Source organism: Schistocerca serialis, chromosome 5, assembly GCF_023864345.2.
Source record: "Schistocerca serialis cubense isolate TAMUIC-IGC-003099 chromosome 5, iqSchSeri2.2, whole genome shotgun sequence".
NCBI lineage: Eukaryota > Metazoa > Arthropoda > Insecta > Orthoptera > Acrididae > Schistocerca > Schistocerca serialis.
In genome coordinates, this window is record NC_064642.1 from 381,830,646 (window position 1) to 381,847,949 (window position 17,304).

Genomic DNA, 17,304 nt, shown 5'->3' on the forward strand with positions numbered 1-17,304 from the left:
TTAAAGCTTCTGGATGCCTCTGTAAGGGGAAATCGAAGGGTCGGCCTGCAGTGAGTGAAGAAACGGTTGAACGCGTGCGGGCAAGTTTCACGCGTAGCCCGCGGAAGTCGACAAATAAAGCAAGCAGGGAGCTAAACGTACCACAGCCGACGGTTTGGAAAATCTTACGGAAAAGGCTAAAGCAGAAGCCTTACCGTTTACAATTGGTACAAGCCCTGACACCCGATGACAAAGTCAAACGCTTTGAATTTTCGGCGCGGTTGCAACAGCTCATGGAAGAGGATGCGTTCAGTGCGAAACTTGTTTTCAGTGATGAAGCAACATTTTTTCGTAATGGTGAAGTGAACAGACACAATGTGCGAATCTGGGTGGTAGAGAATCCTCACGCATTCGTGCAGCAAATTCGCAATTCACCAAAAGTTAACGTGTTTTGTGCAATCTCACGGTTTAAAGTTTACAGCCCCTTTTTCTTCTGCGAAAAAAACGTTACGGGACACGTGTATCTGGACATGCTGGATAATTGGCTCATGCCCCAACTGGAGACCGACAGCGCCGACTTCATCTTTCAACAGGATGGTGCTCCACCGCACTTCCATCTTGATGTTCGGCATTTCTTAAACAGGAGATTGGAAAACCGATGGATCGGTCGTGGTGGAGATCATGATCAGCAATTTATGTCATGGCCTCCACGCTCTCCCGACTTAACCCCATGCGTTTTCTTTCTGTGGGGTTATGTGAAAGATTCAGTGTTTAAACCTCCTCTACCAAGGAACGTGCCAGAACTGCGAGCTCGCATCAACGATGCTTTCGAAATCATTTATGGGGACACGCTGCGCCGAGTGTGGGAGGAACTTGATTATCGTCTTGATGTCTGCCGAATCACTAAAGGGGCACATATCGAACATTTGTGAATGCCTAAAAAAACTTTTTGAGGTTTTGTATGTGTGTGCAAAGCATTGTGAAAATATCTCAAATAATAAAGTTATTGTAGAGCTGTGAAATCGCTTCAATCATTTGTAATAACCCTGTATAAACATGAGGATAATTTTAACAGAGAAGAAGAAGCCATGAAACTCAGCGATATGTGGATAGTGGCGCTACAGAAACGATGAGACGTTTTTATCTTTGATGTACTATGATCGATAGTCATATTTTATCCTTGACAAGGTTTATCTCTGCTATCACGTGAAATCCAGGCCACGCCCACTTTCCGCGGCTTTTAGGCCGTTCTTCAACGTCTGACTCGTCAGTCGGCAAGACTCACCACAACCAGGAGCACCTCCGAAGATGTCCAACGTAGCTTTGGACGAAACGTCAGCGATAGAAGAGTTCCATGGACAAGAGTTCCATGGACCACGGCCATACCATCCGGACGAATTCTCGGCAGTTGGAACATCCGGTCGTGAAAGCCTTCTTTGTATGGTGTTCCACTCGGTTCAGGGTATGACTCTGGGCAGACTAATGTCATCCCAAAGGTGTTCGATTGGGTTCAGGACTGGACTCCGGGCAGGTCAGTTCTTTTCGGGAATGTCCACAAACTACTGCATCACAGATGTTGCTTTATGGCGCGTTGTATGTCACGCTAATACAAAAATCATAGGCTCCGAACTGTTCCTCTGCTGCACGCAGTAACAACGCCGTAAAAGGTGTTCATATCCTTCCGCGTTTAGCGTTTTCTAAAATGTAATGAGGATGCCACATCCTAACCACGAAAACTACCTCCTTACCGTAACATGAAGTATTCTGTACTTCACTGTAGGTGCTGCACATGTAGGCAAGTGACATTCTCTAGTCTTTTGCCAAATCCAAACGCTTCCACCGGATTGCCACAAGATTTACCGTATTCGCCAGAGTCAAACTCTTCCGTCAGATTGCCACAAGGTATAGCGTGATTCGACATTCCAAATCACTTGTTTCCAGTCAGCAACTGCCACTTGCGTCGTTCCCAAGCGTCGATTACAGCTCGCTACTGAACTGTGTTACTTGACAGCTAGTAGCACTTTAGAAGTCACGCGTGATTTCTCCCGCTGGTTCCACGCGACTTTTTGCAACGACCCGCACCGTTGTTCGACGGACCTATCCGTCTGCACATTAGGTCTGCCTGGTCTTGATATATCTGTGTTTGTTCCTTCGCGCTTCCACTTTGCAATGACACCACCTTCAGTCAACCTGAGTGGCTGAACAAGGGCTGAAATGTCCCTGATAGATTTGTTACCTACGTGATATCCAGTGGCTAGACCACTTTCTAAGTCTCTGAACTCTGCTGACCAAACCATTTTGCTGTTCCTGATTCTTTTCTGAAACACTACCCATACTTCCAGCCTTCTTTTATACTGGCAGGACCACCTCCTGTGACATTCTAGTTGTTAATTACGCTTTGCATTGGGGAGTCCGGATACATTTGATTAGATAGTGTGTACTGAGAATTTACGATAAGGCCCTCTACATAGAGGCTTTGCGTGTATTTTCAGAGGACTGTCTGCTACTAATTTCATGCAAGTACACCTAAACAATTGAACTGTAGATAGCTGTTGAGTTGAAGCGAGAGCGCTCCTGTCACAATAGCGAGTGGAACAGTGTCTACGCATCACGTGACTTTCATGATGTCAGGCTTTGTACTAGGTATCAGACTGACAGTTTACCGTAGAATGGGAATTATAATTATATTAATACCGTCAGCTGCTCACGGGCGTTGATATATATCAACGGGGACAGGTGAAAATGTGTGCCCCGACCGGGACTCGAACCCGGGATCTCCTGCTTACATGGCAGACGCTCTATCCATCTAAGCCACAGAGGCACAGAGGATAGCGCGACTGCAGGGACGATCTCGCGCACGCCTCCCGAGACCCACATTCTCACCTTGTATGTCCACACAGTACATTCATAGTGTCCCGTCCCAGCACACTCATAACTCGTGGAAGACATTCTTACCAAGTCCCGTAAGAGTTCGAGGAATATGTGTGCATCCGCACAGAAGAAGAAGGTCATGGCCAGTGTTGCCAGAACTATATACTTATATGGATATGGTGTCTGTTCTTTCGTACATGTCCGAAAGAGTAGACACCATATCCATATAAGCATGTAGATGGGAAAGACGCGAGATGTTATCGCATTTGACCCGGACGCTTTGTGTTCATCGCAAGGGCCACTACAAATCGAAGTTTGTAAGGGGACAAATGATTCAAGAACGACCATCGGAAGTTGTAACAACGGATAGACGGACTACAGACTACTCCCATTCCAATTCTGGCCAGCAGCAGTTCGATGAGGAGCCATACAACCCATTAGAGACGCCACTGGCCGAGCTCTGGACCTTTGTTCGTCGCACGTCTCGGTACACGTACTTTGGTATGTGTGCGGCATGGAAAGTATACAAAAGTAAGCAAAGAGGTCACCTGGGCCACTGAGTCGCGATGCACTATGACACTGCTCCGTATAGTGTACGATTATGTCTCCTCATCTGGTAGAAGCCACAAACTATTTCGATTTTCTTTCTCTCCTTTCATTCTTTTGGCGCATGTGTTACACCCCTGGATAACAATAGGGGTATAGTCGGCATGATAGTATACTAACAACGATAAATGTCTCTTTTACACTACAATGGCAACTTCTTTTTCCAAATAAAATCTCTAATAATGCAGAATAAATTTTGACGTTGGTGGCCACCCGGAGTGGCCGAGCGGTTCCAGGCGCTTCAGTCTGGAACCGCGCGACCGCTACGGTCACAGATTCGAACCCTGCCTCGGGCATGGATGTGTGTGATGTCCTTAGGTTATTTAGGTTTAAGTAGTTCTAAGTTCTAGGGGACTGATGACCTCAGATGTTAAGTACCATAGTGCTCAGAGCAATTTGAGCCATTGACGTTGGTGAGAACCAGAGTGAAACTTTCATACAGCAGGAGAAAGTGCAATGTTTCGAAACTTCTGACTTAGACCTGGAAACTTACTTTCGGGACGGTCATCTTCACGACTGAGCTGTTTTATCATGTAATCATAACATACCCACGTAGCGCCACGTGATGTTCACGCTTTCTCAATACTGCTCAAGAAATGCATCGAAAATTAGTCGCTAGAGCTGAAATATTACTTTAATTTGAATTTCAATAACACGAGGAAATTGATTTGGAAGCACGGAAGTCACTTAGGTACTGAGAGAAATCCGGCGTACATAACATGTCAACATCGCCCGCAGCTCCCTCATCGTGTAGAAAGCTGTCTCTGTGCCCGCCATTGCGTAACGCGCACTTGTCTGCCCAGCTACAGTCATTAAGCTCCCGGAAGCCCTTTTCGGTTACTGCTGCCTTACAGATACAATGGACACTTCCGCGTTGTTTAATCGTGCCACTGGAGAAACAAGTTTTGCACTCTGTATAGAAATTGTCTCACGTTATGAAACTTCACTCTCGCCATAGAGCAATAACTGTCACCGAGAGGTACGGTGCGAGAGTTAAATCATGTATTCCAAAGTGAAAAACTATTATTTACTAACATTTTTGTTTGTCTGTTATATTTCCTGGTTTATTACTAGTGATGGAAGGCAGATTCAGTTTGGAAAACATAGGTAATTGGAGATCGGATATGGCCATGGTAGAAGGAAAAGAGAGAGGGAGTAGTGCAGGGGGACGGAAGCAGGCGATGTTATTTTTCCAGAGTACGAAGATCTCCGTCTCTAATGCCCTAGATATCGACTCGACGTTGTATTCTTACCATCTCTCCCATTTCATCGAGACATGAATACAGTGAAAAGCCAATAGGCTATTTGCATGTGTTTACTAAAAATCACATACACAGAAAACTCATGATCCATACGGCCCTTCCAACAATAGCGAAAGTCACAGACCTAAAGTTTGGATGTCTTCAGCATCCACCGCATTTTCCAAACATTTCTCCGAGCAGTTTTCATATGCCTGGATGACTTAAAGAAATACTGGGATGAAGCGAGATCCGTTGCGACTAAGAGGTACGCCACGTTGCGCACAAACAGTTCTAATGACGTCAGACACTTTGTGTGGTGAAACTGAATTGGACGTGGGGCTGTATGTGCACAATTATTTGAAATAATAGTATTGTAGCAGGAAATGACCTCCTACCACAGAATACTTGATGCTGTACAAGGGATCTGACTACCACGCTTTGCAAAACATTGGATCAAACGACATAATATTTAAAAGAGTTAAAATGGACAACATTATATACATACTGGTGTAATGTTGTTGCATTAATTTGAGGTATAAGCGGTGCTGATATTCAAGACCAGACTAACGTTAATTATAATCTTTTAGTATTCATCTTACGATAATCGGTGATTAAATAAAAAGAAATAAATCAGTTTATATTTGGACATTTATTTTAACATTGATCATTGTTCCGTTAAAATTTCAGCATATCAAACTTGATTCATAACTAAACTGGTGCCTTATTTAGGATTGTGAAAATGTGAGTTTTTAATCTTACGGAACACATCAGATAGGGAGCCAAGATTGGGAGACTACATACAACACTGCATTCATAAAATAACACACGAAGAACATTGAAACATATCCAAGAGGAAATTAAACACAACCAACCGATTCAATTTGCACTCAAAGAAGTTACGTTCGTAGCGCAATCCTGTCCGTCATGAAATTACCACACACTGGTATAGTAAATTCATACTAACTCTCTGTGAAATCTTCCCGAAAAGAATAGCTGAGGGCTACTTTGATGATTACACCACATGCTTCACGTGGTCAACTTGGTTTACACAAAGAGTGTAACTCCACAATAATTTTGGTAATTAAAATAAATTAGGTCGAAAACCAATTTACAAAAGAAAAACCTCTGAGTGGTTACTATCGTCTTACTATTAACCTGATGGGTCAAACAATTGTATAAGCACGTGGTACTGGTCTCACAAAGTACAGCCCACGTGGGTTGAACATAAAGAAAAGTTGCTATATTGAAAAATATTGTCAAGACGAGACGTTATAATCTCACGCACATTCGCATTTAAGATTGATGATCTTAGTTAGAGTTACTGATCAATACGTGGTTCCACTTTACCCACAAAGTAGTTCCACTTTACCCACAAAGTAGTGACAAAGCAACTAGCGGAAGATATTCCGAACTTCACACTCGAAATACACTGCGTTGCAATTTAAGATAACATTAGATATTTTAGAGCTAAACCTGAAATAAAGGTGATTAAATTTTCAGTTAGGCTGAACTTAAGAAATCCATTGTCCTACAGACTTAGCAGACACGTGCTTAGCGGGAGATCTTACCACTTCAGACGCTCGCCACGGACAGACTGACCTGTGATCCTACCGAGCGTGCTTAACAGATACAAACGGAAGTGACCAGAGAGGCAGCTCCCTATACCAACATGACAAGGGACGGACAGGACCATACTAAGAATAGAAACCTCTCTGCTTTTAGAAAGCATAGCTACCTGTTCCGACGTTGGTCCTACTGTTCTCTAACAGACAGGCTTGTCTGCTACCATCCAGCATGCAACTAGAAATACATTTGCTCATTCATCCCCTCACACAGAAGGGAAGGGGGATGACAGTACCTTATCATATACAGTATAAAAAAGAAAGCGGATGTAGGTTCCGTATGAGACTGTGTGACATGAATTACATGTAAACTGTGTTTGAAAATGTAGTAGTGTGACAGATCGTTCTTATTTATGTGTAAAAGTAACATGTTTCAATGCTCAGTCTCCTCCCAGATAGTCAGAAACACCACAGTAAATTTAGAAGAGGAATTTATGCCGTAAATGATAACAGATTTAAGAAATTAACATGAAAGGAATTCAACAGAGACTTTTCACTGGTGCGCAAAACTAAAGAACAAAAGTAACTTTCGCATGATGTGTCACATAGCTATGTACAGGGATAGGCAAAATAATGCGAACATCTGTACTTACTTGGGAATGGTTTATGAAAAAACACCCATTTGCCTGTAATACAGCTGCGATTCTTCTTGGAAATTTGGAAATTTGTAGTAAGTTCCTATTTGTAGTAAGTTCCAAATTACTGAGATCATCGGTCCCGCCGGTCGGAGTGGCCGTGCGGTTCTAAGCGCTACAGTCTGGAACCGAGCGACCGTTACGATCGCAGGTTCGAATCCTGCCTCGGGCATGGATGTGTGTGATGTCCTTAGGTTAGTTAGTTCTAAGTTCTAGGCGACTGATGACCTCAGAAGTTAAGTCGCATAGTGCTCAGAGCCATTTGAACCATTTCATCGGTCCCTAGGCTTACACACTGCGTAACCTAACTTAATCTAACTTAACGCTAAGGACAACACACACACACCCATGCGCGAGGGAGGACTCGAATCTCCCACGGGGCTGGCCGCGCGAACCGCGGCAAGGCTCCCTAGACCACGCGGCTACCCCGCGCGGCTCGTCTTCGAATATTGGTATATAATGATTGCATAGTCCCCAGTGGAATGTTATGCCACTCTTCGATCAGAACCTCTTCTAACTCCTGTAGTGACGAGGAAGGCGGAAATCTGCTCCGGAGTTACGCTCCAATACTGCCCCCAAGGGTACGATAATGTTCAAATCCGGGGACTGTGCTGGCCAGGGAAGACGCTGCAGTTCAGTTGCACGCTCCGCCTGCCACGATTGTTCTGTCCTGGCTGTGTGAATGGGTGCATAATCGTCCTGAAATATGGCATCATTGTTGGGAAACAACATTTGAATCATGAGGTGCACTTGATCACCTAAGGTGTTCACATAATCGTTGGCTGTAACACAGCCTTTGAGAGTAATGATGGGACCAGCAGAATACCATGATATGGCTGCCCACGCCATGACACTTTCAGCTCCATGCTTAACCATGGAATCAAGCAATCAGGATTGTAGGCTTCTTTTGGCGTTCTCCAGTTTGGCGGCCTGATGTTGGAAATAACGTAAACATTGACTCGTCGGACCATATTACGTGCTTCCACTGATCAGCTGTACAGGATTTATGCTTCTTTGCGTTGGCTGTCGTCAGTAATGATTTCGGTATAGCAGCTCGTCCATGAATAATCACTTTATGGAGTTCTCGACAGACAGTGTCGATAGATATGGGGTCTCGAAGATGGTTATTTAGCACTGCAGTCACTTCAGCCGCCGTAGTTTTGTGTTGTCTTGTCACAATTCATGTTAGCGTACAGCGAGCTCCGTCATTCAGTTTTGATCTGCGCCCACTATTACGTTTACACGACAATGTCTTTCCATGTTTTGTGTAGGCTATCATGACTGTTAAACAGTTGCTCTTGAAACATTCAATAAGTTGGCAGTCTTGGTTACTGATGGTCCTGCTAATCAGGCCCCCACAATCTGCTCTCTTTGGAAATAACTCTGTTAGGTCTTTCGTTGCACATCGACCTCGGTATCTGAATGTAGACACGAGATGTGCCCTACTCGTAAACAACCTTCACTGATGCCTAGTCCGCACAGAACACGCATAGTCCAGAGCGACACGTGTCTTACATGCGTTGGTGACCGTCAAACACAACCGACCGATTACTACCGCTGTTCACATTATTTTGCCTATCCCCTGCATATGAAACTTGGACCCTACATAGAAATAACTGCTACAATATAGTACAGAAGGTAACTGGAAGAAATACCCAATGAAACGAACAGAAATGACTTATTCAAAGACAATAATTACGTTGAAGTATCCGCGATTCATGATGGTCATCTGGACATTAAAAAATTCGGGACATGGTTCTTGATGGGGTGTGTCGCTACCAAGGACGGCAATGCATCTCTGCAACCTGTTCCAATTCTCGCCACAAGGTCGGTCAGGAATTTTTGTGGTAGGAGGTTCCATTCCTCGACCAGCGTGGTTAGCAACTGTTGGATGATGGTTGGTGCATGTGGGCCGTGCCGCAGTACGTTTCCCCAACGCATCCCACACATCCTTGAAGGAATTTAAAGCGGGGGAATTGGCAGGCCAGCCCATTCACTGAATATCCTCTCGCTCTAAGGGCTCCACCACCTACACAGTTCGCCGGCCGGAGTGGCCGAGCGGTTCTAGGTGCTTCAGTCTGGAACCGCACGACCGCTACGGTCACAGGTTCGAATCCTGTCTCGGGCATGGATGTGTGTGATGTCCTTAGGTTAGTTAGGTTAAACTAGTTCTAAATTCTAGGGAACTGATGACCTCAGATGTTAAGTCCCATAGTGCTCAGAGCCATTTTGAACCTACACAGTTCGATGAGGTCGCGCGTTGTCATCCATAAAAATGGAGTCAGAGCTGAATGCACCCCTGAAAATATCCACTAGGAGAAGAAATACAGAGTCGCAATAAAGTTGACTGGTGAATGTTACGTGTTCAAAGATTTTGAGGTCAGTATGCCCATGCAACATCGTGCCTCCCTACACCTTGTAAGACGTCGTGGTCTCCTGACCTTCATTGCTTACATATTCCGCCCTCACAATCATATTCCGCACATCAAGACGCTTCATTCGAACCCAGACTTGATAAGATAAAGTCAATGTTGTATGAACTCATGTAAACAATATGCAAATAACTAGTAAATCGTAAGTGCGCACCGAGATTGAAATACTCGAGGCTGGCGTACACACACACATTCAAGACACGATGGTCTCAGGGGCTTTTAGTTCGGGAGAGGCAAACCGCACCCCGGGGGTCTGGTCCCTTCAGAGGACGAGTCAACCTATCTACGTCGGCCGGCGACAGCCCGTAGAGCAGACAGCGTTTGCTCGAGTGAAAGGGAGAACGACCCCGTGTTCGGCTTAAAAGCAAATTCCGCTACATTGTGTGAGAGCCCCCAGCCTACGCATTCTTTACAAACATGACATGCAGTTTCAGAAGATTTCACAGGGAGACAGCAAACGCCAAACGCCGATGCTACAGATTTCCGGATTGGTCGCCTTAAACGAAACGTCATTCTCCCGTTTTAGAAGAGGAATGCTGATTGGCAGACAATATTCCTGACGCCTTGAGCTGAAGGAGTAAGGGAAGAGACTGAAAGATATACCCCTTCATGTCTGGCGTGGAGAGGGGCCGTTCCGTTGTCGCTCTTGGAGCGTGTGCGCTCGTGCGTGTACTCAAAGAGTGAGGAACAAGTCTCTCCTCAGTACTTCACCTCTGTCGAGAGTGAATCAGAGTGCGACTCTATATTGAGTCCTTGCGATTAAGCATTGTTCACTGTGTCGGCCACCACACTTATTGTGCAGTGTGAACGGTCAGAGTTATAGTTAAACGCCTGCGAGCGAATTTTTGAGTGGCATCGCGATGGACTGGTTATCTGACCAGTGTACCAATAGTTAGACTAGGGGCGAATAGGAGGCCTACAGTTCATCAAGGCGTAGGGAGAGTTTGATTGGCGAAGGTCAATCCAGATAGAACGAGAGTTATCTTATTTGTCAGCAGCAAGCGGCGCAGACAGCAGTCTTCACAGCTTAAAACGGTTTTATGCGCTACGGCTCTTGCGAGCCCCATATTTCCTTCACCTCATTACACTTCACTGCATTTCACACGCGACAGCCTCGACCGTACCTAGCAACATTCTAACGGATAATTATTCAAGTTGAGTAGGCGCGGCTCTCAGCCGTTATGCCAAGTCAATGACAATCTTAAACTTTGTATAGAAATTTCATTAGCGAATCCTATCCTTGAGAGGTAACTTCACATTCCGAAAAGAACCCGGAAATAACTTGTTCAGTTCATAACTAAAAGTGCCATAGTGATTTCTGAGAATTTTTGCAAAATAAATAACAATTTTCGTTAGTTTCATGTTTTTCTTACACTAACTAGCACTACTCTAGTACCCAAGTATCCCAATAGTTACGTAAGAAATTTTGTGAATTTTTGTGTCATTTCCTTACAGCGGACGACTCCAGAAGATATTTATTGCTGAAAGTTTTTCAGGCATTTCTCTTTAGAACGTTAGGAGCGTCTGTCTGACTTCTGTAGTAGTGTGTGGGTGGAAATTGCATCTTGCAGGAGCCACAGGGTAAAGGGAACATCTCAGGTTAATCCGTTGCGCAGAGTGACAGAATAGCACCCACACGTCGCTCACAACCTTAATACCTGGATCTCAAATCTGTGTGCCTGTCTGGGACTGGGAGCGAGATCCCCATCAACGACATGTGAAGGGTGATGTGTACCTGGATAGCTCCTTTGCTTACGAGCATTGCCTGCGAAAGGCAAGGGATCAAGTTATGGTTTAAATCAGCTAGAAAGGTGACAGTGGTCGTGCAAAATTAAGTGGCACTACCATTGTCGTCCTGAGCGCTGGAAGATCCCATTCCTCCGAAAGAGCGGACACCTAGTTGACACTTGCCTGCCGACCGGAGTGGTTGGAACGTTTTCATTGCTGTCTCTTCACTCCATAGAGTCATCACGCACCATCGTTGCAGAGTTACGTACTTTGTCATGAAATTTATGTCCGAAGAGACAAACGTGCGAAGAGACAAACGTGGAAGCAAAAATCTCATCGAGAACGAACTTGAGAGGGCTCCCGAAACTGCTCGCTATTTCAGTCACTTAATAAATCTGATAAAGGAAGGAAGATTAGTGTGTAGCGTCCCGTCGCAGCGCGGTCATTAGAGACGGAGTACAAGCTCGCATTACGGAGGGGTATGGAAGGAAATCGGCCGTGCCCTTTTCAAAGGAACCATCCTGGCATTTTCCTCAAGCGATTTAGGGAAATCACGGAAAACCCAAATCTTGATGGTCGGTTGTGGATTTGAACCGTCGTCCTCCCGTGTGCTAACCACTGCGCACACCTCGCTCGGTGACTGAACGAAGAAAGCGGATGCCGTTTTCTATATCACAGATGAGAAGGCGACTTTTAGATAAGCCGAAACTAATAATCAATAAAATTATATTTACGATCTTGACTGTTAAGGTTTTTTCTGAAGCCACAGCTTTAACACAACATATCGCTTATCTCCAAATTTTGCAATGTCAGATAATAAAGAAGGGGGAAATAGCCAAAAGTACTTCCCAAGGTTTCGCTGCTTCGGAAAGACGCGAAAGAAGGAGAAGAAAATTTTATTTTTGGATAATATCGCCCAACAGGGGACTGACGCACAATTTCCACATGGCTCGTCTTCAACATCTACATCTACATTTATACTCCGCAAGCCACCCAACGGTGTGTGGCGGAGGGCACTTTACGTGCCACTGTCATTACCTCCCTTTCCTGTTCCAGTCGCGTGTGGTTCGCGGGAAGAACGACTGTCTGAAAGCCTCCGTGCGCGCTCTAATCTCTCTAATTCTACATTCGTGATCTCCTCGGGAGGTATAAGTAGGGGGAAGCAATATATTCGATACCTCATCCAGAAACGCACCCTCTCGAAACCTGGCGAGCAAGCTACACCGCGATGCAGAGCGCCTCTCTTGCAGAGTCTGCAACTTGAGTTTGTTAAATATCTCCGTAACGCTATCACGGTTACCAAATAACCCTGTGACGAAACTCGCCGCTCTTCTTTGGATCTTCTCTATCTCCTCCGTCAACCCGATCTGGTACCAACAATTAATTTTATATGATCATTCCACTTCAAATCGTTCCGCACGCATACTCCCAGATATTTTACAGAAGTAACTGCTACCAGTGTTTGTTCCGCTATCATATAATCATACAATAACGGATCCTTCTTTCTATGTATTCGCAGTACATTACATTTGTCTATGTTAAGGGTCAGTTGCCACTCCCTGCACCAAGTGCCTATCCGCTGCAGATCTTCCTGCATTTCGCTACAATTTTCTAATGCTGCAACTTCTCTGTATACTACAGCATCATCCGCGAAAAGCCGCATGGAACTTCCGACACTATCTACTAGGTCATTTATATATATTGTGAAAAGCAATGGTCCCATAACACTCCCCTGTGGCACGCCAGAGGTTACTTTAACGTTTGTAGACGTCTCTCCATTGATAACAACATGCTGTGTTCTGTTTGCTAAAAACTCTTCAGTCCAGCCACACAGCTGGTCTGATATTCCGTAGGCTCTTACTTTGTTTATCAGGTGACAGTGCGGAACTGTATCGAACGCCTCCCGGAAGTCAAGAAAAATAGCATCTACCTGGGAGCCTGTATCTAATATTTTCTGGGTCTCATGAACAAATAAAGCGAGTTGGGTCTCACACGATCGCTGTTTCCGGAATCCATGTTGATTCCCACATAGTAGATTCTGGGTTTCCAAAAACGACGTGATACTCGAGCAAAAAACATGTTCTAAAATTCTACAACAGATCGACGTCAGAGTTTTGCGCATCTGCTCGACGACCCTTCTTGAAGACTGGGACTACCTGTGCTCTTTTCCAATCATTTGGAACGTTCCGTTCCTCTAGAGACTTGCGGTACACGGCTGTTAGAAGGGGGGCAAGTTCTTTCGCGTACTCTGTGTAGAATCGAATTGGTATCCCGTCAGGTCCAGTGGACTTTCCTCTGTTGAGTGATTCCAGTTGCTTTTCTATTCCTTGGACACTTATTTCGATGTCAGCCATTTTTTCGTTTGTGCGAGGATTTAGAGAAGGAACTGCATTGCGGTCTTCCTCTGTGAAACATCTTTGGAAAAAGGTGTTTAGTATTTCAGCTTTACGCGTGTCATCCTATGTTTCAATGCCATCATCATCCCGAAGTATCTGGATATGCTGTTTCGAGCCACTCACTGATTTAACGTAAGACCAGAACTTCCTAGGATTTTCTGTCAAGTCGGTATATAGAATTTTACTTTCGAATTCACAGAACGCTTCACGCATAGCCCTCCTTACGCTAACTTTGACATCGTTTAGCTTCTGTTTGTCTGAGAGGTTTTGGCTGCGTTTAAACTTGGAGTGAAGCTCTCTTTGCTTTCGCAGTAGTTTCCTAACTTTGTTGTTGTACCACGGTGGGTTTTTCCCGTCCCTCACAGTTTTACTCGGCACGTACCTGTCTAAAACGCATTTTACGATTGACTTGAACTTTTTCCATAAACACTCAACATTGACAGTGTCGGAACAGAAATTTTCGTTTTGATCTGTTAGGTAGTCTGAAATCTGCCTTCTATTACTCTTGCTAAACAGATAAACCTTCCTCCCTTTTTTTATATTCCTATTAATTTCCATACTCAGGGATGCTGCAACGGCCTTATGATCACTGATTCCCTGTTCTGCACATACAGAGTTGAAAAGTTCGGGTCTGTTTGTAATCAGTAGGTCCAAGATGTTATCTCCACGAGTCGGTTCTCTGTTTAATTGCTCGAGGTAATTTTCGGATAGTGCACTAAGTATAATGTCACTCGATGCTCTGTCCCTACCGCCCGTCCTAAACATCTGAGTGTCCCAGTCTACATGTGGTAAATTGAAATCTCCACCTAAGACTATAACATGCTGAGAAAATTTATGTGAAATGTATTCCAAATTTTCTCTCAGTTGTTCTGCCACCAATGCTGCTGAGTCGGGAGGTCGGTAAAAGGAGCCAATTATTATTCTAGCTCGGTTGTTGAGTGTAACCTCCACTCATAATAATTCACAAGAACTATCCACTTCTACTTCACTACAGGATAAACTACTACTAACAGCGACGAACACTCCACCACCGGTTGCATGCAATCTATCCTTTCTAAACACCGTCTGTACCTTTGTAAAAATTTCGGCAGGATTTATCTCTGGCTTCAGCCAGCTTTCTGTACCTATAACGATTTCAGCTTCGGTGCTTTCTATCAGCGCTTGAAGTTCCAGTACTTTACCAACGCAGCTTCGACAGTTTACAATTACAATACCGATTGCAGCTTGGTCCCCGCATGTCCTGACTTTGCCCCGCACCCGTTGAGGCTATTGCCCTTTCTGTACTTGCCCAAGGCCATCTAACCTATTTTAGTGTCAGTATCGTGTAAACATTATTGTCTTCTACGGTACCCATTTTTCATTTGATGAGATTTCCTTCTGGCAATGCTTGGCAGAGAGTGGTCGCTCTTGTTCGGTTGATCCTTCGTTTATGCGACTACTTCTTTTTCGGTATTCTAGCGAGAAATTTAGAAACTATGGACTTTGAATGTCAGTATTTGTCGAATTATTGTTCGTAGCGATATAACCTGTTAATACGATTGTTTTCAGCCTCGCTAGCTGTAGCCTACAAGTTATGCGAGAAACACGTTTGTGCATAAACTTCTGCTGTCGAACTCTGAGCAAGTAGAGGCCGTATTACATTATGTTCACTCTACCGTACATTGCAGAGTGAAATTAGTGTTCTGTCTGGAAGCTAACCTTGTACTGAATTGTATTAAACCGGGGACATAGAGACGTAGAGGCTTCGTCCCGCCGTAGCCCTCAGTGATTCACAACCCCACAACAGCCTACAGCAGTCGACCCACCCCACCGCCGCCCCGGACCGAATCCAGGGTTATTGTGCGGTTCGGCCCCCAGTGGACCTCTCTGGGAACGTCGCATATCGGACGAGTGTAACCCCAAATGTTTGTGTGGTAGAGTATTGGTGGTATGTGTGTACGTGAAAACGGTGTTTGCGCAGCAATCGCCCACAGTGTGTAACTGAGGCAGAATAAGGGGAACCAGCCCGCATTCGCCGAGATAGATGGAAAACAGCGTTAAAAACCATCCACAAGGTGGCTGGCGTACTTTACCTCGACACTAATCCGCAGGGCGGATCCGTGCCGGGGACCGGCACGCCTCCCCGCTCGGGAAGCAGGGTGTTAGACCGCGCGGCTAGCCGGGCGGGCAAGCTATCCGTTCTCCGCAACTTTGTAAATGATTGACACTGGTCTTCTTTCGTGGCGATAGGTAGCGCTGTTAGCGAGTTTTATCGAGCTCTACTTAGACAGCTCCTGGAGTGCAGGTTCTCCGCAGGAGGTCGGATATAGTGAACGGCCGATGCGACTGCACGTTCAGCTTCCGAGGCGAGAGTAACCTTGGTGCTAGTTTACTGCACCCCATAGAAGGCCCGGCAATGAAGTGTGTGTTTAATCGTCCGACAGCAGCCGCCACACCTCGTCTGACGTGAGTGACTTTATTCCACGGCGGCGCGACAACGTAGCTCGGCGGCAATAAACGCATCCTACACCCGCCTGCTGTCACCCAGGTGTCTGTGTGTTTGCTGAGCAGATGTTGGCTCCCTGCTACCATTCTCCTTTTCGTACTACCCCTCCTCTTTTCCTACCCCACTCAGGACGTCTACTAGTAACTATCTGATCAAAATACATTAACAGGGGAGGTCTCCACCCTTCAGCTTTATGGCGGCTTGAACTCTGCTGGCGACACATTCAATGAGGTCTCTGTCATTGGAGGAATGATAGCCCATTCTCCCTCTAGAGCCGAAAGCAGAGAAGATAGTAAGGGTGGACGCAGGGGTGGAGGGAAGCCAATGGTCTCAGTCATTCCAAAGGTGTTCCATTGGATCCAGATCAGGACGCTTACTAGATAATATGTTTCAGGAATATTATTATCTTTGAATGCGAACATTTTAGGTTAGGCTTTACCGTGACTGCTATTGATATTAAATGAAACAAGTTTACTGTTATAAGAACGTAGGCTTCCGCGACCGGTATCATAGGGCACGAGGAAGGCCGTTGCAATTCGGCCGAAACGTCGGTTTTAGTTTATTATTGTTGTTAGTTTTTAGCAATGACGCGGCATAAGAAGAATTTTAGTCACTAAATTTACTGTTATCAGTCACCATTTTATTTATCTCCACGACGCGTTTCAAAGATTTAAACCTCCATCATCAGGTAGATTTCCATTAGTTAGTATGCAGTGTGAATACAATTTGAATACCGCATTGCCATATACTGTGCATCTCACGGGGGACATATTGAGCACCTATGAAAAGGTATGAAAAAACCTTTTTGTGTTTCCCGTTCATCAAAAAACAAAATTCATTGTATATGGGCTATTTACAATTTCTACAGCAAACCAGATGGCAGTTATAAGAGTCGAGGGGCACGGAAGGGAAGCAATGGTTGGGAAGGGAGTGAGACAGGGTTGTAGCCTATCCCTGACGTTATTCAATCTGTATATTGAGCAAGCAGTAAAGGAAACAAAAGAAAAATTCGGAGTACGTATTAAAATCCATGGAGAAGAAATAAAAATTTTGAGGTTCGCCGATGACATTGTAATTCTGACAGAGACAGCAAAGGACTTGGAAGAGCAGTTGAACGGAATGGACAGTGTCTTGAAGGGAGGATATAAGATGAACATAAACAAAAGCAAAACGAGGATAATGGAATGTAGTCGAATTAAGTCTAATGATGCTGAGGGAATTAGATTAGAAAATGAGACACTTAAAGTAGTAAAGGAGTTTTCCTGTTTGGGGAGCAAAATAAGTGGTGACGGTCGAAGTAGAGAGGATA

The 17,304-nt window shown here is 44.9% G+C and overlaps 1 protein-coding gene and 1 non-coding gene across 3 annotated transcripts in view; one reads left to right on the forward strand and one right to left on the reverse strand.

Moving 5' to 3' along the window:
* The window catches only part of LOC126480779 (centlein-like), a 539,146-nt gene that overhangs the window by 283,951 nt on the left and 237,891 nt on the right, over positions 1 to 17,304 (forward strand). The window lies entirely within an intron of this gene.
* Trnat-ugu (transfer RNA threonine (anticodon UGU)) lies at positions 2,727 to 2,800 on the reverse strand. Its single transcript has one exon. It is a non-coding gene; the product is annotated as a tRNA-Thr (tRNA).